We start from the raw sequence: 21,311 nt of genomic DNA, 5'->3' as shown, positions 1-21,311 counted from the left end.
ATACAGAACTGTTCAAGTTCGGTCACATTGGATGGTAGGTGTTGGTGGACTGCTATCTTCAAATCTCTCCACAGATTTTCTATGGGATTTAGGTCTGGGCTCTGACTGGGCCACATGAGGACGTTCACTTTTTTCTCCTTCAGGCACTGTGTGGTCAATTTTGCTGTGTGCTTTGGATCGTTGTCATGTTGAAAGGTTAATCTTCTGCCCATCCTCAACTGTCTGGCAGAGGGTAGCAGGTTTTCTTCCAGAATCTGACGGTATTTTGCCCCATCCATTTTTCCTTCTACCCTAACGAGAGCCCCAGTCCCTGAGGCAGAGAAACACCCCCACAACAGGATGCTGCCACCTCCATGCTTCACTGTAGGTATGGTGTGTTGTGGATGGTGAGCTGCGTTGGATTTACACCAGGTGTACTGTTTGGTGTTGAGGCCAAATAGTTCAATCTTGGTCTCATCTGACCATAAGACCTTTTTCCATTTGGCATCAGAATCTTCAAGGTGCCTTCTGGCAAAGCTCAAACGAGCTTTAATGTGGCCTTTCTTGAAAAGTGGCTTTCTCCTTGCGACCCTCCCGAACAAGCCACATCTGTGGAACGCTCGTGAAATTGTTGTCACATGCACAGAACAACCACTCTTTGCCATGAAGTCCTTTAACTCCTTCAGAGTGGCCATTGGCCTCTTGGTAACCTCTCTTACCAGTTTCCTCCTTGCTCTTCCATCCAGTTTGGAGGGCCGACCAGATCCAGGGAGGATAGCAGTCCACCAACACCTACCATCCAATGTGACCGAACTTGAACAGTTCTGTATGGAGGAGTGGGCAAATATTGCTCCGTCTAGATGTGCAAGGTTGATAGAGAAGTATCCCAACAGACTCAAGGCTGTTATTGAAGCAAAAGGTGGTTCAACAAAATATTGACATTGGGGGGGTGATCCTTTTTCAGTCTCAGTAATTCTTGTTTTTTATTTCTGACACTTTTTCTGGACTGTAATTGTGATGTTTTTCAGTTGGATGTTATAGGTTGCATTGGATAAGTACAGCTGGTGAAGGGAATTTTCTTTGTGTTTTCATTTCAGGATGTAAGGGAACCAGAATTTAAGGTCTATCAAAGGGGGTGATTCTTTCCTATACCCACTGTACATTCCACCACCCTCTCAGTGCCCACAGTCCGGTCCTGCACGGTACCAATAGGAAGTATACTGCTGTACCTTGCTGTGTTCAACATAACATGTTAGGCTCTATAAAATTCTTGTCTCTTAATCAGCCTGACACAGACCCATAGTTGGGGGTGTGGGAGCTAGAGTGAGACTAACCCCCTAAATGTTTCTCTGCCTCCCCAAGTTTTTACAAACAAATATTTTAAAATTACTATATTTTAATGTAATGAAGCACAATTAAGGTGGTAAAACCTTAATTTCAATTAAGCAATTAAGGTGGTTAAAACCTGCCTCCCCTATTCTATTTGGCAGCCCCCCTAAACATTTAGGCTGGCTACAGGTCTGATGAGAGTATTTTATTTATTTATTTATTTGATTTATATACCGCCCTTCCAAAATGGCTCAGGGCGGTTTACAATTAAAACAGAAAACATTAAAAACAATTAAAACAGAGATACAAATAGTAGTAAAGCAAACATCCCCCATCTTGTTTTGCCTTGTCCTGCCTATCATGCCTTGTGTTGCCAAAGAGCCTTCATTCATGCCGGATCAAAAGATCCATTTTGTAGAGATGAGACTCTGAGGTAGGCAAATATTAATGCAGGAAGTGAATGTCTGGGATGGCTCCCCCTTCCCACACACTGTATTTTAATGAGAAGCAGCCTGACCAGGCATTCAAGCACCCAGGACAAAAGAAGTCCAAAAAATATACCTCTAAGAGGCCATTCATCTTAGTTTCCTACTGGCTAGAACTGTTTCACTTATTCAGCAGCCTCCATGACAGTAGTGGCCAGCACTGGGACTGGTGGGCAGTAAAGGAGCCACAGTTGTGGCTCATTCAGCTCTCTGCCCAGGCTGCACTGCCTTGTCTTGCGGGCCGCAAAGTTAACGATTGGCATAGAAAGAAGCTGGTTCTTCGCCTGGTTTGGTCCCAAAGGTATGCAATTATGCTTACAGGGTTAGTCTCCAGAGACAAACGCTGAAGTTAAGTGTGAACAGCGGGTAAGTGACAGCAGGGGACTTTACAATAGCAATAGCAATAGCACTTACATTTATATACCGCTTTATAGCCAGAGCTCTCTAAGCGGTTTACAATGATTTAGCATATTGCCCCCAACATTCTGGGTACTCATTTTACCGACCTCAGAAGGATGGAAGGCTGAGTCAACCTTGAGCCCCTGGTCGGGATTGAACTTGTAACCTTCTGGTTACAAGGCGGCAGTTTTACCACTGCACCACCAGGGGCTCTCTCTTCCAAGGCTTCTCTTCCAAGCCCTGTAAGACTGAACAGGGCTTTATTCCTCCTCACATGAAGTTTTCCCCCCAGGGTTGTAGCTATAATTGAGTGAATGGGTTCAAAGAACCCAGGTCCCCCAGCTCCACCCCTCTCTATTCTCTTCATTATCGCCCTCACTGTGAGGAGCCACCATGGAGAGGGGTGAACAGGGCCCTCTCTTCCCTAGCTACACCCCTGCCTTCCATGATCACCTGAGAATAAATAATAGCAATGAAAAAAACACTGGTGGCGATTCATGGATTGACAGACAGATTTCATAACAATGTTAGGGGATGTGCAAACGTCATTTGGGCTGCCCCCCAAATCACTCATAAGAATCAGGCGTCAGGTTGGAATAAACCACAGGGGGAAAGATCCCAATCTTCAGGACTAACATTTTCCCGCCAACACTGTATATTTACAAAGGTTTGTGATTCGTTGGTACCGCTGGAGGGAGACAGAGGCCAGCTTTTGAAAGATGCCGCGTTTCATTTGTCGCTTACCTTGCTGCGCAGCCAGCAGGCGCTCTCGCTTCACCTGAAGGATACAGTGAAGGCGCGAGAGGGAGTCCGGCGCGCATTCTCTCCGGCCCGCCCGCTCAGCCAGAAGCCCGCCCGAGGGCTTTTCCCGCCCTCCTGAATGGGATCTCAGTTCCTCGGGAAGACTTTCCATTCATCCCTTCGCGCTCCTCCAGAAAGGCGGGAAAAGCTCGGGAAACCCAACTCCTCCAAGAAAGGGCATTTGCACAGCCGCCTCTCATAGGCTGAAGCAGGGTGGCCAGAAAACGGGTTTTTCGGCTCAGCGTCTCCGGTCCCGCGCTTGTGTGATTGATTCAATTCCGGCAACAACTTCGCGGCGTTCTCTTGCTCTCTCCCGGTCTAGGAAAGGGCAACCCTCTCGGCTCGTAACTGCGCCGGAGCTGCTCTTTCCAGAGGAGGAGATGTGGGAGGCAGCTTTTACGATGCATCCCACGACGCCAGTTGGGAGGCTGCCTGTGTAAGGAACTCAGGCGGGAGAAGAGGTCCTGGAAGAGGAGGCGCGGAGGGAGACGAAGCCGCCGCTGCCGCCACCGCGTCTTGCTGCTGCGCTGACCACTCGCTTTCTGACCCGGCGGCTGCTTGGGATTTTGCACCTCGTGCGGCAAATAAGGGGCCAGAAACTAGGTGTGAAGAGACATCCTGACGGGAAATAATACGAACAACCATCATCCTAAAGGACACACGCCGTCTGCCATCGGGAGGTGGCTGACGGTGGCTTGTGGTGTTTTTCTTTCTTTCTTCTTTTCCTCCAGTCCCGGCAAACAGATGCTTCCCCGCGCCTGGGTGGGAGAAGAGTGAAGGTCCCATCGAAACGGTCCGTCTAAAGAAGAGAGGCCAGCCAGGGATCTGGAAAAGTACGCGCAGACCGCCTTGGTGGAAAGAGGCATTCTCCTCAGTCTCTTTCCCCTATTGCCTTTTCCCGGGAGAGAGAGAGGAGGATGGAGGGAGGCAACCTGAAAGTGGCCCTGTGTGTTGAAAGCGAATCCAACTCCCCAGAGATGGAGTAAGGGAGCCGGGGCTCGCTCTGCACCACTCCAGTGTTTTTGCCTTCACAGGCTGGATCGGGACCTCGCTGAGCTGCTAAAAGGCGGAGAGCAACGCCGGGGCTGCGCAACTTCCTTGTCTTTTCAGAGGAAGGGGAGAAAAGAGAGAGAGAGAGAGAGACATACAGCCAGCCAGCGGCGTTTCTTTTTCTCCCTCCTCTTCTACGTTTTGAATGATTGTGATTTTGAAATCGTGCAAGCAGATCCAACACACGTCCCTTTCCCACTCCCAAATCCCTCGACACGATTTGCCTCCTGATTTATTTCCAAGCTGAGAGGAGTGGGAACTCATCTCCCCCAAAGATTTAATAATTAAACCAACAAAAGTGACCCGCCGTCTGAAAACAAGACCCCCACCCCTCTCAAATCCATGCAACTGCTGGATGGTGCAGGCAGGCGGATTTGGAATTTGTACGCGATGCAAGTCCGATAAGGCTGGAGTTTCCCTCCGGGACCTGAAGGAGGATCGCTAGGTGGGTCCTCGAGGAAGCGGGTCTGCAGGTAGGTGAGAAAGGGCGCCTCTGTGGCTTGCTTCTCCGCATGGGCTCAGCAGCAGTTCCTGGTCCCCATTTAGAGGGCATACGTGAGATCTCTTAACATGGATTAGTTACGCCTTTTAACACCAGTAACCATAATTGCCCTTCTTTACTCTCAGCAGGGTGGTAAAAGTGCGGATATCGGTCTGTTCATGCTAATGGACGAGGTGGGGACTGCAATTTGGTGAAGATGATTGGGTTGGTGTACCTATTTCATGTGGCTTAGTCTGAAGTAAAAGAGTGTGCTTTTATTTTTAGTAAAAGGGTGTGTTGTATGTGCTCTGGGTGGTGGTATGAGGTATGGGAATTTGGCATGGGGTGGTAGCAAGGAGATGTGACAGCTGGATCCCTTTCTGCTGCTAGACTTGTAGAACTGTTCTCTGGTCCATTCCTTTTCTTAATAGTAGAAGAAAACAAGCTCTGGCTAGAGGTGGATGAAGGCAGGAGGAAGTGAGAAGTTACAGAGGAAGGCACTAGATGCCGGGCTCTCTGTATTGGGTACATATCCAAGACCAGTTAAGACAGATTAGTTGGTTTCTTCATGTCCTTTAACCATGTCCACACGATCTGAGAGGTAAAAAGAGTAAATGTTTTCCCTCCTTTCTGTGCAAAATTATGGGCACTGACAGTGAGATTCTAATTTCCCTATTCCTTATTGTGAGCTGCAAACTTGCTGGTAGTAGTTTTTTTGGATTAGTTAACCCAGTACAAAGGTTTGTTCTTGAGTACAGTGTGTATTTGTGTCTTCCTGGAAAGGGGTGATCCTTCTACCACCTTTTCCCACTCAATCTAAAAGAGATTCTAGAAAAGCCAATGTGTTCAAAGAACAGCTCTCCTATCCCTACTCTTTGGAAGATAATTCCTGCTTGATTTGTAAGGAGATTTGTAAAAATAACATGTGAAGAAAGGCACTGGGAACTGAGATACCTGCTATGCTATGGTGTGTTTAGAATGATCTGAAAGAAGGGACCCCTTCATTCTATATGAACCAGCTTCAGGATCCAGAAATAAATTTAAATAAGACAAGTGGCATTTCCTTTGACTAAAAAGGGATGTTGGAAGTCCACAATGGCACTGGATTTGTATTAACCTAGCCGAGTTGTGCTCTAGCATGGATCAATGAGATGTGTCAGGTCTCATCTTTGAAATCCTCATACTGTCTGTTTCTTATTATTTTAATCCCTCCTCCCCCCACCCCCCAGTATATCTGCAGGAGGAGATGAGGGGCCATCTGTGAGAGACTATTGATTTCTCTGCCTAACTCCTTTCATAAAGAGCAAGGCTGGTAACCAGAGCCTCATATATCCTGAGGTTTTTTATTCTGTTTGGAAACCAGTCACTTTATTGGAAGACTTGAGGGAGAGGTTAAAGAGTGGAGGGATTGTTTTATGAATCGGGGTGGGGGGGGGAGTGCTTTTATAAAGCCTGAGGTTTATGACTTCATTTCTATCTGTGTAAATTCTCTCCAAGTTGTGGTTTATAAAATGAGAGAGACTTTCTTGCCCATCTGTTTTGCCTCCTCCCATTTCTCATACATTAGATGAATGTGGATTTCCATTTTGCCAGGGTTGACATCCCATATTCCACAGTGAGACTGCCTCCATACCACCACTTCCCTTTCCAGACACTTTTTTTGGGGGGGACAAAAGCATAGTTTTTGAAATATCTGTTTCAATTCTTCTACAGCTAAGTATATGTCTAGTCACTGAAATTAAAAAAAAAAAAGGCAAATGTCTTGGTACCCTAAAGATGCATAGTTGTGTCATGCAGTTCTGTCTATATTGTTTCCAGCCGCTTACAACTGCTTGAATCACTCTTAAGTTCAATGTGTAGTTACAAAAGTCTCTTTGTACTCTTTTTTTAATTCCTTGCAGTTAAAACAGTGACTTCTTGCTACCATGACAATATTTGTAATCAAATAATATGTATCTGACTCTTTAGAAGAATCTTTTAAAAACTTTTCCAGGAAAGCCAGGTAAAATGCTTCAAGACTTTAATGTCTACTTGCAGCATAGGATTCATTTAGATCATCTGGTTTCTCAGTAAAATCAGCTGGTTTTAGGCACTGACATTTAAAATATCAGCTTTGAAACTACTTTATTTAGTCAATACGAACTAAAGCAAACCATTATATTAGCACAAAAATCCTTTACATATTTACTTCAGTATTTCAGTAGAATATATTTCTATGTTATATCTATTTAAAGTTGAGCTGCCAAATTCCTTTTGGAGTATCAAAGCATATTAATAAGTAGATTGCAAAATGATATACCACAGTCAGTGAAAAATAATCTTTAAGATTATGTTTAACAGGGATACCAAAATTTGCAGTTGTGCTTCAGTGAATACATAGCCATCTGTCAAGTGATTTTTATATTGGGAGAGTAAGAGCAGATAGATAAACAATAGAAAACCTTCTTTATTTCTTATATATAAAGATTAGTGAGGATCATAATATTAGGTTTTTTTTAAATCTGTGAAAGCCTTAATTTTCAAAGCAAACACTTTTGACATTGTATGTATGTTCAGTACTGTTCTGCTGTCAAGTTAAGATTATATCTAACCCATTTTGTATTAGAACATAATCGTTAGTCACAAAACAGCAGTATTCTGTGTAGCTGTGAGTGACTACAACGTGGCTACTGGTATGGTGTCTAGCTGTCTGTATGTTTCTGAGAGGATCTTGATTCCTCTTGTAAGGCACAGGGCACTTCTCCTGCCTCTGAAATTAATGAGAGTAGTGCAACAGTATCTGAATGGAGCATGTGGAGAAGAACTTCTTGGTATATTGTGTCTTATGCAGGCATTGAATGCATTGTTTCTGCATTCCTTTTCTGGAAAACCTGGAATTTCAGCATTGCAGGATGTACATAAAATGCATCAGATGTGCTGCTGGAGTGAGGTTGAGAACTGAAGTGTGTGTGGATATATATTGCATGGGGACAGTTCTTTGTGGGAAGATGCACTGGGCCTCATAAAGATGTATGCTCAAAGAGACAGCCTGCTTCATTGTTTTGATTGCACAGCACTATTTAAAAGTTTTAAAAAGTGTTATAATTTAATCATTTGGATTTGCCAATGCTAAGTCAGACCATAGCTTAGTTTGGCAGTGGCTTTTCAAGACTGTGCAGAAGAATTCATGGGGCAATTATTTCTAAAGATGAACAATAATTGCTAAAGATTGGTTAAGGCTCTCTTTGAGAAAAAGTACTTCTAAATGCAAAACTACATACACACTGAGATCAATATTAAATATTTGAGCACTGTGCAATATTTAATGCTATGGATTTGCCTATAATGTTTGAAGGAATAACAGTAAACTTGAAATCATATGCATTGGACATATATAGTGATTTACTCACTTCAGGTAATGTTCAAGACGTACAGTCTAAAGTACTCCTTTAACTTGACAGGAAGTCATGTTGTTCAATATTAATGTCCAGAAATGCAATCATTTTCTTGGAAACCTGTTTTAAATGAAAAGACTGGTCATGAATGAAATATGTCCATTTCAACTTCATATGATAGTGTTTCATTAGTGAACCTGAAGAACAAAACAAATTATCCACTACTATTCATGTGGAAATATTCTATAAAGTATGTCATTAAAATCCCAGGATGATCTATCTGCATGTGTTTATTTTCTTGTGGTACATGCATGGCATCAATAGAAATATACAGAGCGAGGAAAATTTAAAAAATTTAAAGATTGAATGAAGGAATACACAAGTTAAAATCCTGAAAAACTGCATTTTTAAAATAATCTCAGATTTGTCATCTCTAATTTAAATATAAACTTTAAATGCAAAGCTATTGTCATTCCTATTGTCATGTACAATAGGAACTTCAGAACATTATATAATTTTGTTACTAAAACTGGCATTTCTTTGATAATGCATGCCTTTTAAAAATCTGAGTTCTTTATGATAAAAGTTTGTGCAATGACTAAAATCTGTAGATCAGATAATCTTGAGATTAAAAAAAACATTTTAAATTTATATTTAACATACAATTTCTTAATTATTCAGTGATCACTATGTTTCTAAAGTCAATCAAGTATGGGGCAAATATTAGCAAGTACAAAAAACAAATGTCCAGTTTTGTGTTTCCTGAATAGGGTAACATTGAGAATTATGAAAAAAGTAAAATAGTTTACCAAGTTAAATGCAATGCATAAACACATAACTTCACATTAAAACACTATAATGACTAGTAAAGAACATAGCAATTTATGTCACCATACAACATTCCTTGGCCTGGAAATGATAGGAATATATGTTTAAAGAAAGACATATACTGTGCTTGGAAATGGGCATTTGGCAGATAAATGAATCTTGAAAGAGTGTTAACTTTATAAGCAAGACAGTTACCCAGACTTTTAATTAAATCTGCAGTTTTTAACAGTTCTAATATTAGGCTATATTTCAAAATATTTTAATGTTTTAATATTGTTTTAATTTGCATTTTATTATAAACTGCCCATAGACATGAGTTTTGGGTGGTATACAAATATACTAAATAAATAATACCTGAAAGTCTAGTGACTGATGACATCACAAATAATGTAGCTGCTATCCATCATTTTGAAGCGGAATCAATGCACGGCCTATTTTTTTTTCCCTACTGCAGATAGAACATACAGTGATTCTTGTGCTCTAGTTCTGCAGTTAACAACCTCCACCCAACTTCTGATACTACCAGTTACCTATAGAAAGGAAGCACAAAATAATCACATCAGCCTCAAGAACTCTTCTAGGTCTGTAGTGCCAAGTTTTTCACTCCCACTATAATACAATTCAGTTTGTCTTATGCTGGTTTCCCCCCCTTACAGTGTATTTCAAAACCCACTTTAGAGAAAGAAAAATAGATAAAATAATAAGATAATACTTTACTGTAGCTGCAACAATGTTACTCCATATATGTGACTAAAATGGAGACAAGTAGTCAAAAAATATATCCTGCAACTATAGATTAATATTTATAGATTAAATATAGTGCAGCCTTGGAAGATATCCTCTGAGTTTGATTCTGTGGACCTTACAAAAAAGGATTTTTTTTGTCATCAAAGCAATCACTGTTCATAGGAGGAAAGATTAAGGTGTACATTTGATATGTGTTGACATTCAAAACTAGTGATATTTCATCTTATCAGCTCTCTTGTATTTATAGTTTACTTTCTATAGTAGATACTTATAATTCCTTACTGGTGACCCTTTAAAAATGACCCCATTACTACTAATGACTATATAATTTTCTCTTCAGAATCTCATTTAACAGCACTGAGGAAGGTGAACCATGGCATGCAAAACACAGAAAACCTATTTAAAAAACAGAACCATTTGAGTATAAGATATTAGTCACAAAAAATTAAAAGCCCAGGTCAAATGGTCCATTTTTGTAAATTAGCAAAGAAGGAGGAAAATACAATGGGAAATACTTGACTACTAGGCAGGAAAGTTAAAAATGGCAGTTGCTTCAATAAACAGAATGCTAACTTCTACAAACAAACATGTTTTCCAGAACCTTAGTTTAGACGAATTCATGGTGGATAAACGTATCAGCACAATCATGACTGAATGATGGCTAAATGGACCCTCTGTCATATCACTGAATTCTAGTTCCTGGTGGACAACAACAAAGGAAGGTCATTGCCTGCTTGTCCAGCTGTGGAACAATGAAATAGCTCATGTTTTCTACATCTTTTTCTAGTGAGGGGTATGTGTTGGCATAACTGCCTGCATCCCTGTGCGTGCGTCCCAGAGACATGCTATTGGTCACTGGTGAAGAGGATCCTTAGATGCATGCTTGGTTTGATCTAGCTGGACTCTTTTTATACAAACTGCTTTGTTGTAAACTACTGTGTCTGGGATATCAGAAAACCCCCTCTGTGATATGTGATTGATGATGTCTATTTCACTCATTTAGGTCATCTGTTACTGTTGCTGTTTATAATGTGATGAATGTGCATGTGTAAACTCATCCTTAGTTACAATGTTTTACACACTGGTGTGTGAGTGTGTATGTGCATGCACACCCACATATTTGTGCAATAATACTGATAATAGGGCAATAGAGACCTTAGTGTCTTAGAAGTTACCCCAATTTGTTGTGCAGGAGAAAAGGTTGAAAGGACAACGTACTCCATGGCAGGCAATATTTATCATTGCACTATGTATGCAATCCTGATTCATTTATGCCAAGACTGCCATGATTCTGAAATGGAACTAGCTTTAAATCATGTGTGTCAATCTGCAGCCCTCAAGCTGTTGTTTGTTTATTTAACATATTTTTATACCGCCCAAAACTCACATCTCTGGGTGGTTTACAACAAAGCAAACAAAGAAACATAAAAAGTTAAAACATTAGTTAAATAAATGACAACAAAAATTAAAACACCAGTTGTTGTTGGCCTACAACTCCCATCACCCTCAGTCACAGTGACCAGTAGCCAGGAATCATGGTAGTTGTAGGCTAACAGCTGAGGACCCAGTTTGACACCACTGCTTTAAATGCAAAACTGTATCATGTGAAGGAAGGAGTGCACTTGAACATGTGAGCAGTGTTCTTATACTGTCTGGAAACTACAGCCTGTTCTCTCAGATTAGGGAGGTCTGTCAGATTTTGCTGTGGAACAATGAAATAGCTCATTATTTTTCACACTTTTTTCTAGCGAGGGGTCAGTGGCATAATTGCCTGAATCCCTCTATTTCTTCCTGCGCAATACCCCCATTGTGCCTAGGATTGGGCTCCCAGTTGCAGGAATGCAATTGGTCTTGATTTGGCATTCCTGATGCCCTAGATCAGGGCTGCGCAACTTTGGCCCTCCAGCTGTTGTTGGACTACAGTGCCACAATAATTACAGTGCCACAGGGATGATGGGAAAGAGAAACTCTGTATAAAACACAGTTTTATAATCTGAGTTCCTTTAAAATCATTATATGTTAATTAGGATTCCTAGCTTCTTAATTTATAGTCTGTCATTCGAAACATATTCTACAAAGGTAGATAATTTTGAAAGGGAGCAACTTACACGTGTTGCATTGGGGTACTTCAGAATAGGCCCATATCCATTAATGGTCTCCTTTTTGACTTTATTTTTTACTTTCCTCTCTATAAACTCAAGATTTTTCAATTTTAGCCCCTAAGGGGATGAAAGAAGCTGGGAAAACTTGCTCAGATGGCCTAAATCTGTCAAGAGGAAAACATTTTTGAACCTCTGCAGAAACATTCCCGACTCTCCATAAAAGTCTCCATATGAATTCTGTATGATTTAAGCTGTGTGTATTTTGGACAGGCTGATACCTGCTTGAGAGAGATTAAGTACTATTCTTTAGCTTTTTCTATATTTGCAAGCTTTGTAACAATAATCCATTTATTTATTCTGCAAATGTTAGGCATTGTGAAAGCCTCAGAATAGACTGAGTGCAGCAAGCCACATTTACCATCATCTTCTGTAACCTTGAGATTTTTATTCTCTCTAATTATCTGAGATCATTTGTATTTGAATTGAAACAGTAGCCATTAAAATAGCAGTAGCTTCCTTGCATTTTGTTGTTTCAGCAACACAGGAATAGGTTGGGTTTTTTTTTTTTTTAATGAGAGACTTTTAGCCTTGCTGTTCTTATGGTTATGTAAACATAAATTAAGCACACCAGCATTTTAAGAAGGAACAGCATTGAGGTGGTAGGTTGGAGAAGGAAATGTGCAGTGTATAGAGCTTTTAGTTTGGACATGAGAGTATCAAATTGCCACAGCTATTAACCTTACTAGGTGGTCATGAGGGTTAAGTCACTATCTCTCAGTGCAGCCTAATGCCATGGATAGTTTTGAGGTTAAATGAGTAAAAACTGAAAAACACAGAGGTACATCATCGTGAAATGTATAGGACAGGACTGCTCAACTTCAGCCTTCCTGCTATTGGCCACTGTGGCTGGGGATTATGGGAGCTGTTAACCAAAAATAGCTGGAGGGCCAAAGTTGAGCAAGTCTGGTATAGGAGATGGGCTAAAGAATCTGAGTGAAAACAAACAATTCAAGTCAATGACTGACATCCAGACTAACTTACTGAATAATGCTGCTCAGGAGTTATTGTGAAGAATGACTAAAATTCAGTGGAATTAGCTCTAGTAAATTTAGTCAGGATGCCAACCAATTTGCAAACATAATTCACGAGGTTATGTGCTTATTAAGAATATTGTGCCATAGTGCACATGCGGCTCACTGGTAATTACATCAGATCCCACCTCCTTCTTGTACCTTCTTTCCTTTGTGACCAGTCAGATGCTGCATTCTCTCTTCAAAGTAAATACTGCCAGACTTAAAGGGGCCAACAGTAATACTCGCTGAAGACATGTCATGTATCCTAATGGATATTAGTATCTACTATGCGGAGTGGAATGTTTCAAACTGGAAACTACTGCAGAATATCTCAAGATGCTCAGAATTAGTGCAGGAAATCTATAAAGTAACAGCCTACTCCTATGACTGCCCTTCAGCTGAGATAGAATTGTGTGACATGGAAGTTGATGTCCTGTACTCTGTCCTTCCTTCCTAATTAAGATCGGCCTACTCTGTGCTGGGAAAGTGTGTCTGGGATTAGTTTCCCAGAATACTACCCAAGAACTACCCTTCCCTCCACTTTTCCCTCTCCTACCCTATTGCTCAAGTGAAGACTTCTGAGCTCCTGAGATGTAGTGGCTAATTTGTGCTACATAAAAACTTTTGGACTTTACTAGAGCTACTAACCTTTCTTCCTGTACTTTAATAATAATAAAAAAGAAACCTGCATCAGTCAGAGTATCCCTGACAAATAACATAATTGCTTGTGTTTTAAGGTTAAAGCTCATGGGAGTACGTGGAAGTGTGAACTGAATTAAAGCACTGTAATTTAAAGCAATGATTTAAATCACGTTAAAAATGGGGGGGAAATTAAATTTGATTAAGTTAAATTTCCATTATTAGTTTACTTTCCCCCTGAATAAACCTGTATATTAAGTGGTTACTGTAACAATGAAAGGATTTGGTTTCTAATGTATTTTGAAATCTAGCACACAAGTGTTTTGTAGTACAGAATGATATCTAATTAGAGAAAAGGTGGGGAGGGATCATGCAGTAAACAGATTTTTCTAGGAACCCATTATGTTCCCTCTCCACAGTGCCTGTCACTAAGTCTAGTAATTTTCTCAAGTGTCCATTGTCTGGCTCCCAAGCTTTTGGGCTGGCTCCTTGATCCAAAGAAAATTTGTCAAGGCCAATTTTAACTCAAGATTTGTTGTTTTGTGTAAAAAAGCTAACCTTCTTAATAGCTGAATGAACATGTAAAAATGCTAGTCCAACAAAATGTGATTTGATGGACTGGGATTGAGTAATAAGCTCAAGTGCTGTCTCCTGTTTCCTGTGAGGTCTGAATGTAGAAACCAAGGTTTATACAGTAGCCCCATTTAGACATAGTGTCAAACCGCAGGTACATAAGAACAGCCCTGCTGGATCAGGCCCAAGGCCCATCTAGTCCAGCATCCTGTTTCGTACAGTGGCCCACCAGATGCTGCTGGCAGGGTGGATTTGATTTAGATCAAGCTGATTTAAATCACGATTTAAATCACTAGCAGGTTGGATAAAAATAAAAAAAATCTGATTTAAATCAAAAATCCGATTTAAATCAAAAAAATTGGATTTTTTTTAATTTAAATCGGATTTTTTAAATTTAAATCGGATTTTTTTATTTTTATCCACCCTGCTAGTGATTTAAATCGTGATTTAAATCGTGATTTAAATCAGTTTGATTTAAATCAAATCCACCCTGGCCGCTGGAAGCCACAGACAGGAGTTGAGGGCGTGCCCTCTCTCCTGCCATTACTCCCCTGCAACTGGTACTCAGAGGCATCCTGCCTTTGAGGCTGGAGGTGGCCCACAGCCCTCCGACTAGTAGCCATTGATAGACCTCTCCTCCATGAAGTCATCCAAACCCCTCTTAAAGCCATCCAGGTTGTTGGCTGTCACCACATCCTGTGGTAGAGAGTTCCACAAGTGGATCACACGTTGTGTGAAAAAGTACTTCCATTTGTTGGTCCTAGACCTCCTGGCAATCAATTTCATGGAGTGACCCCTGGTTCTAATGTTATGTGAGAGGGAAAAGAATTTCTCTCTCTGTCCACTTTCTCCACCCCATGCATGATTTTATAGACCTCTATCATGTCACCCCGCAGTCGTCTTTTTTCTAAACTAAAAAGCCCCAGGTGTTGTAGTCTTGCCTCATAAGAAAGGTGCTCTAGGCCCCTGATCATCTTGGTTGCCCTCTTCTGTACCTTCTCCAGTTCAACAATGTCCTTTTTAAGATGTGGTAACCAGAATTGTATGCAGTACTCCAAGTGTGGCCGCACCATAGTTTTGTATAAGGGCATTATAATGTTAGCCGTTTTATTTTCAATCCCCTTCCTGATGATCCCTAGCATGGAATTGGCCTTTTCCACAGCTGCTGCACATTGAATCGACACTTTCAAAGAGCTGTCCACCATGACCCCAAGATCCCTCTCCTGGTCTGTCACCGACAGCTCGGATCCCATCAGCATATAGTTGAAGTTGGGGTTTTTCATCCCAATGTGCATCACTTTACATTGGCTAACATTGAACCTCATTTGCCATGAGGCAGACGAAGCTGTGGTTAATCTGTGAAGCCGGGAATCATGCTGCAGACGTTTGGCAACCTTCGGCTTCTGGACAGAGGAACCTCTGCTCTTTCTGTTCCAGCCAACTGCATTGCAGCAAGCTGCATTCTGCTGTGTCACCGGACTGTGGGCAAAGTGTCACCATATCAGTAAAGTGCCCCTCTCTCCCCACTGGTTAAAAATAGACTGCACAAGCATTCCTCCTATTTTCTCCATATGTGTGCAGAATGAGTTTTTGGTTGCCAGTATTGGCGCAGTGTGCGTGCATATTCCTTCATAATGGAGTTTTCCTAAGTGGGATCCAGATTTAACCAAACAGACTTTTTTTTAAAGTTGTTGCGCACACAAATACATTATTATTATTTAGTACATTACTATACCTCCGCATACAAAAGTTCCTGGGCAGTTCACAGTCTAAAAAGAACTTTCATTCATTCAACAATTTTTTTGGAGGCCTTCAGGAAAGCCGTAAAGACCCATCTTTTTAGCCTGGCTTTTAACAATATTTAGTTTTAATGTTATCCAGTTTTTATTGTAATTTTAATCAGCTTTTAATTGGTTTTGTGATTTTAATTAATTGATTTTAATGGTTTTTATTTTAATGCATACCACCCTGAGCCACCTTTGGAAGGGCAATCAATCAATCAGTCAAATAAATAAATAAATAATATTTGTATGCCACCTACTAGCAATAAAAACAAAACAAGAAATTTTAACAAACATATAAAAATATCAAGATATCAAGATAAAAACTACCAGATAGCTAAAAAGCTTGGCTGAAGAGATTAAACATATCTTAAGATATTAGTACGATTAAAACAATTTAAAATACGAATAAGAACTCTAAAACCCAAAGCTTTAAAACTATAAACTAAAAGCCTGGCTCAATAGGTATGTTTTCACGTCCTTCTTTAAAACATACAGAAAAGGGGAAACTCTAATTTCATTAGGAAGTGCATTCCAGAGTACCGGGGCAACTCTAGAAAGTTGAGAAAGTTGCCAGTGACAACTGCAACCAGACCTCCCCAGATGATCTTCATAGGTGGAAGGGTTGATGAAGAAGACATTTTCTTAAATACCCTGGACATCTTCTTAAATACCTCGGTAATAACCAGCACTTCGTACTGTCTGGAAACATATTGGCAGCCACTATAGTTCTTTTAAAATGGGCATGATGTTTTCTCTTCAGGCAGCCCTGGAGACCAACCTGGCTGCTGCATTTTGTACTAACAGCATTTACGGAACTACATATAGGCAGCCCAATGTAGAGCGCATTGCAGTAGTAAAGTCTGGATGTTACCAACATATGTACCACTGTTTTAAGGTCATTTATCTCAGAAATGGACGTTGCTGACATGTATCAGCCAAAGCTGCCCACTGGCCACTCTTGGCCACTGACTCAATGTACAAGATCAGAGAGAGGTTTGAGTCCAGAAGTACTCCCAGACTATATACCTGCTCCTTCTGGGGGAATACAACCCTGTGCAGAACGAGCAGATCTAAACTACTTAAAGGACATTGGAGAACTAGAAAAGGTGCAGAAGAAGGCAACCAAGATGATCATGAGCCTAGAGCACCTTTCTTATGAGGAAGGCTACAACACTTGGGGCTATTTAGTATAGAAAAAAGACAACAGTGGGGAGACATGATAGAGGTCTATAAAATCATGCATGGGGTGGAGAAAGTGGAGAGAGAGAAATTCTTCTCCCTCTCACATAACACTAGAATCAGGGGTCATCCCATGAAATTGAATGCCAGGAAATTTAGGACCCACAAATGGAAGTACTTTTTTACACAATGCATAATCAACCTGTGGAATTCTCTGCCACAATATGTGGTGACAGTCGACAACCTGGATGGCTTTAAGAGGGGTTTGGATAACTTTATTGTGGAGAGGTCTATCAACGGCTACTAGTCAAAGGGCTATAGGCCATCTCCAGCCTCAGACGCAGGATGCCTCTGAGTACCAGCTGCAGCGGAGTAGCAGCAGGACAGAGGACATGCCCACAACTCCTGCCTGTAGGCTTCCAGCAGCATCTGGTAGGCCACTGTGTGAAAAAGGATGCTAGACTAGATGGGCCTTCAGCCTCATCCGGCAGGACTATTCTTATGTTCCTATGCACTTCCTAAGTCTCAACCTCCCCTGATGACTACCTCCATCTTGCTGGGATGGGGCTGTGGAATTAGTCAGGGCTGGAGGGGCTGTGGAATTGGTCAGGGCCAAAGAACTTATTGAATGAACGATCAAGGATTTTGAGTTTTAGAATGGCTTGTTGAAGACATCTAGGTCATTCCACCTGCTTATTGGTGGGATAAGAACTTGCCCAGCAGATTATCTACACCTCCTCTCTCACCTTTTTATCTGTATCTCCTCACCTTCCATAAACATAGATGAATGCCCTCCCCTTGGAACTACTGTCTGGCAGATATAGCAGAATTCAGGGGCGTAACAAGGTTGGAGTGGGCCCAGAGACAAGATTTTAAAATCCCTCCCCCTGCCATCTTCCTTCCCTTCCCCTGGCCCGATGTCTTTGCTAACTATCCGAACTAGTTGCAAGGTGTAAATAACAGCACAGCAGAACCAACTAATACAATAGAACAAGAACTTTAATCATTGCACATATCTCAACTACAGTTGCAAGGTGTGCATAATATCAGACCCAACTGAAAACAGTATCAAATGAAGAACAGTAAACATTGCACACATCCCAACAAACATTACAGGGTATAAATAACAGAACACAATGAAGAACTTCACATTGCACATATCCCAACTATGACATCTCACCAACACCCATATGCTATATCTCACACCACCATCCAGAACTTAAAGCAATAGCTTCTTTCGTGCTTTCACTTCAGCAAAGTTGTGATCTATCACTATTGTGATCTATCACCCACAGATAAATCACTTTCAGGGTCCTAGAATATTACCATGTTTACACTATAATTCTAATGCACAACAAAGGCAGTGAGGTAGCAGGCACTTTATTACACATTAATTACACATTATTTGGCACTTTGAAAGGGAAAGATAGATGCTTTGCTCAAAAGAAAAACAAGACCATGATTGTTAATCCCCATGTGGCTGCAGAGGACTCAGGGCAAAAAAAAGCAGTAGCTGCCATGTAAGCTTAGGGGTTCCCAACCTGTGGTATTTCAGCTGTTGCTGAACTACAACTCCCATTAATCCCAGCCACAATAAATTATAGCTGGAGATGATGGGAGTTGGAGTTAGCAACATCGTGAGAACCACAAGCTGGAAACTCCTGTCCTGTGGAAAAGCCTAATCAACTTCACCTTGCTCAACAAACATGCAAGAGAATAGCATGAGAAAGTGCTTAAAAATAAATAAATCAAAGCTACTCTTAAACAGACCACTTAGTGCAGCATCATTTGGAGGAGACTTTACACACGCTTGAGAGAAGAAGGAGAGAAAAGGGTGTGTGCCGCGAGCGAGCAAGGCGAGCAACAACATTTACAACACAGAAGGGGGCCGGGGAGCACTGCCCCAGCAAAGACCATGCGGTCCCATGGCTGGGCCAGCCAGCAGCTATGCCGGGACAGGAGGACAGCCAGGCCAGGCAAGGCAGCAAGCAAGTAAGGTGAGCAACAACACATACAACACAGAAAGGGGTTGGGGTGCACGCCCCCATGGCACAGGGACACAGCAGCAGCAGAAAGACCGAGCCACCTGACACCTCCACCCCCCACCCCGTTAAGGGGCAGGCTGGCTACCTCCTGCCTGGCACGCACCCTACTCAACAAACTGCACTACCTGAGTGACTCAGAGGGCTCCATCATCATGTCTTCTTCTTCTCAGACCTCAATTTTGCAAACTTGCAATGCTGCTCTCAGTAAGTCCCCTTCTCTCTGTTGTTCTGCTAGCATTGCAGCACTCTCTCTAGCAGCAGCAAGTGTGGGGGCTGGGGGGCCCAGCTGGGAAGGGAAGCGGGGAACACAAGTGGCACCGGACGGACTCAATAGGCTCCGGGCAGAGGCTGCTGCAGAGTCGGACCGATGATATGATGTGATGATCTCTTCTCAGTCTTTTTCCAATGTCCTCCTCCAGAATGACTCTGTTCTGTTGCAGATTATTTTGAAGTTGCCTGCGCTCCACTCTGGCTCCTCCCCCTTCAGCACATGTGCCTGCAGGAGCCAATGAGAGAGAGCCTCTGGAAGGGGAGGAGGAGAGCCTACTGATGTTTGCACTTTGCAAGGCAAAGGGGTGGTGGAGGGAGAGGGACAGCACGGCACAGCGTGGCAGGTAAAATTAGGAAAAATCGAACCATTTTTGGAAAGAAAAAATAATAATGAATGAAACAGGCTAGGGAGAGTCATTTGGGGGGCCCCAGGCAACCACCTCCCCTTGCCTAATTAAAGTTACACCCCTGGCAGAATTCCAGTTGAGCAGAGATATTGCCCCTGTGACTCTGAGGAGATCGAGTCAGTTGCACATTTGCTCCTGCTTAGGTGAAGGTTAATTGATTCTGTTTATATAACCTGCCAGGACGATTGGACAAATTCTGTGTCAAATATTTGTTAATGGATGCGAGTCTGTCTATCACAGACAGAGTTGAGAAATTCTGTTCTGCAATACAAATTCAACACACTCTGCTCGCTAACTGTTAGATCCACTGTACAGATATGTTATCAAAATGGCTATGCTTAAATTTTACATTTGTTTTAGATGTTTTGATATTGGTCTAAGACTGTAATAAAGTCTGACTAACACCACATCTTCCTCTATTCACCACCATCACTGGAATTGCCCCAGGGTCAGTGAACACATTCCCCCCATCTCCAGACACACCAAAACACTTGCATGCATAAAATCTAGTAAATAAAGAGAGAAGTTTTTAAAGCAACAGCATGGCTTTCCTCAGCCCTTTGTCCCACCACTGAAGCACAAAGGGTGTTGCCCTTTGGCATCTGGCTTTGGCAGTCACCTAAAGGTGGCCCACCCAGCTGCGTATTGGCTGTGCCTTTGCTTTTATAGGTGCAATTGATGCTAGCCCCTCCTTCTAGCAGCAGACCCAGGTGAAAGGTTTGTTACAATTAGCCATAGGATAGGGGGCAGCCCACAAAGTAATGGCAAAAAGCACAGCAGAATCCCTTCGCAATTGTCCTTGGCTGTCTACAGATGAGAAACCAACAAGATAAGGGGTGTGTGTGGGGGGGGGAGTGGGTCTTAACAATGCTGTTCGTTATCAGATCTTAAAATAGCACACCTTGACAGGAATAGCTCACTTCACCTGACAATACTATCCCTGCATGTTGGGAACTCCCCCATCCCCAGCAACGACACAAGCACCCTTTCTATCTTGAATTTACAATGGGGGAAAGGAGTTTTTTGGGAAGGGAAGTGGATGAATGGAGTATTGTGCATACCGCTCCAAATTGTGGTTATCCAATTAATGGTTAATTTACTTTTTTAGGAATGCATTACACTGTACCAGTCTTGGATACTTACTTGAAAGGGGGCCAAGCTATTCATTTAGAATGCTTTGAAAAAGATTCCCACTTGCAGTTTGTGGTGGCCAAAACAGACAATTGTTATCTGTCCACCAGTGTTCCCTCTCAGGTGGGGGTCCACTAGCTTTCTTACCCATTCATGGTGAGTTTTCTGTCTTTCAGAGGTTGAACCAGGATGGCTGCACCCTGAATTCATGAGCGCACACACTGCCTTGGTACTGTTGCCCAGAAAAACACTCATTCCGCACATAGGCACAAGGAACTGGAGGGAACACCGCTGTCCCTGTCCACTGTAAAAATACAGATAATGTCCAGCCATGTAAAGCACGCCATGTAGTGCTGCCCAATCTGCCAATACATGCGACACCTTTACAAAAATGGCTTTTCAGGCAGGTGCACTAGATCGGGTGTAGGTCTACAACAGGGTTTCTTGCACGAGTGCCTCTTTATCTTTAATTTGAACCTGTCACAACACTTTCAGTAGCAATTCTAAGTGAAGGTTCTGCATGCCAGGTAACTAAAAGGAGTGTTGCAGGTTGCTCATCCAATCTGTATTGCAGGGCTGTATTGCAGGTTGCTCATCCAGTCTAAGCCTCAATGCTTTTTAGTGCCAAGTGCACC

At 42.0% G+C, this 21,311-nt stretch overlaps 1 protein-coding gene across 8 annotated transcripts in view; it reads left to right on the top strand.

The window, feature by feature from the left end:
- Window positions 1-2,990: 2,990 nt before the first annotated feature.
- The window catches only part of TAFA2 (TAFA chemokine like family member 2), a 259,077-nt gene continuing 240,756 nt past the window's right edge, over window positions 2,991-21,311 (top strand). For 5 of the 8 annotated variants that reach the window (XR_008307946.1, XR_008307947.1, XR_008307943.1 and 2 more), the window contains exon 1: window positions 3,008-4,516. The gene's annotated coding sequence lies outside the window, so the exon portion shown is untranslated. Of the gene's footprint in view, window positions 4,517-21,311 lie in introns of all 8 variants that reach the window. The other 3 variants (XM_053252907.1, XM_053252906.1, XR_008307945.1) reach the window with 3 other exon arrangements.

The sequence above is a fragment of the Hemicordylus capensis genome, chromosome 5, assembly GCF_027244095.1.
Source record: "Hemicordylus capensis ecotype Gifberg chromosome 5, rHemCap1.1.pri, whole genome shotgun sequence".
Taxonomy (NCBI): domain Eukaryota; kingdom Metazoa; phylum Chordata; class Lepidosauria; order Squamata; family Cordylidae; genus Hemicordylus; species Hemicordylus capensis.
This window is presented reverse-complemented; position numbering and strand designations above follow the sequence as displayed.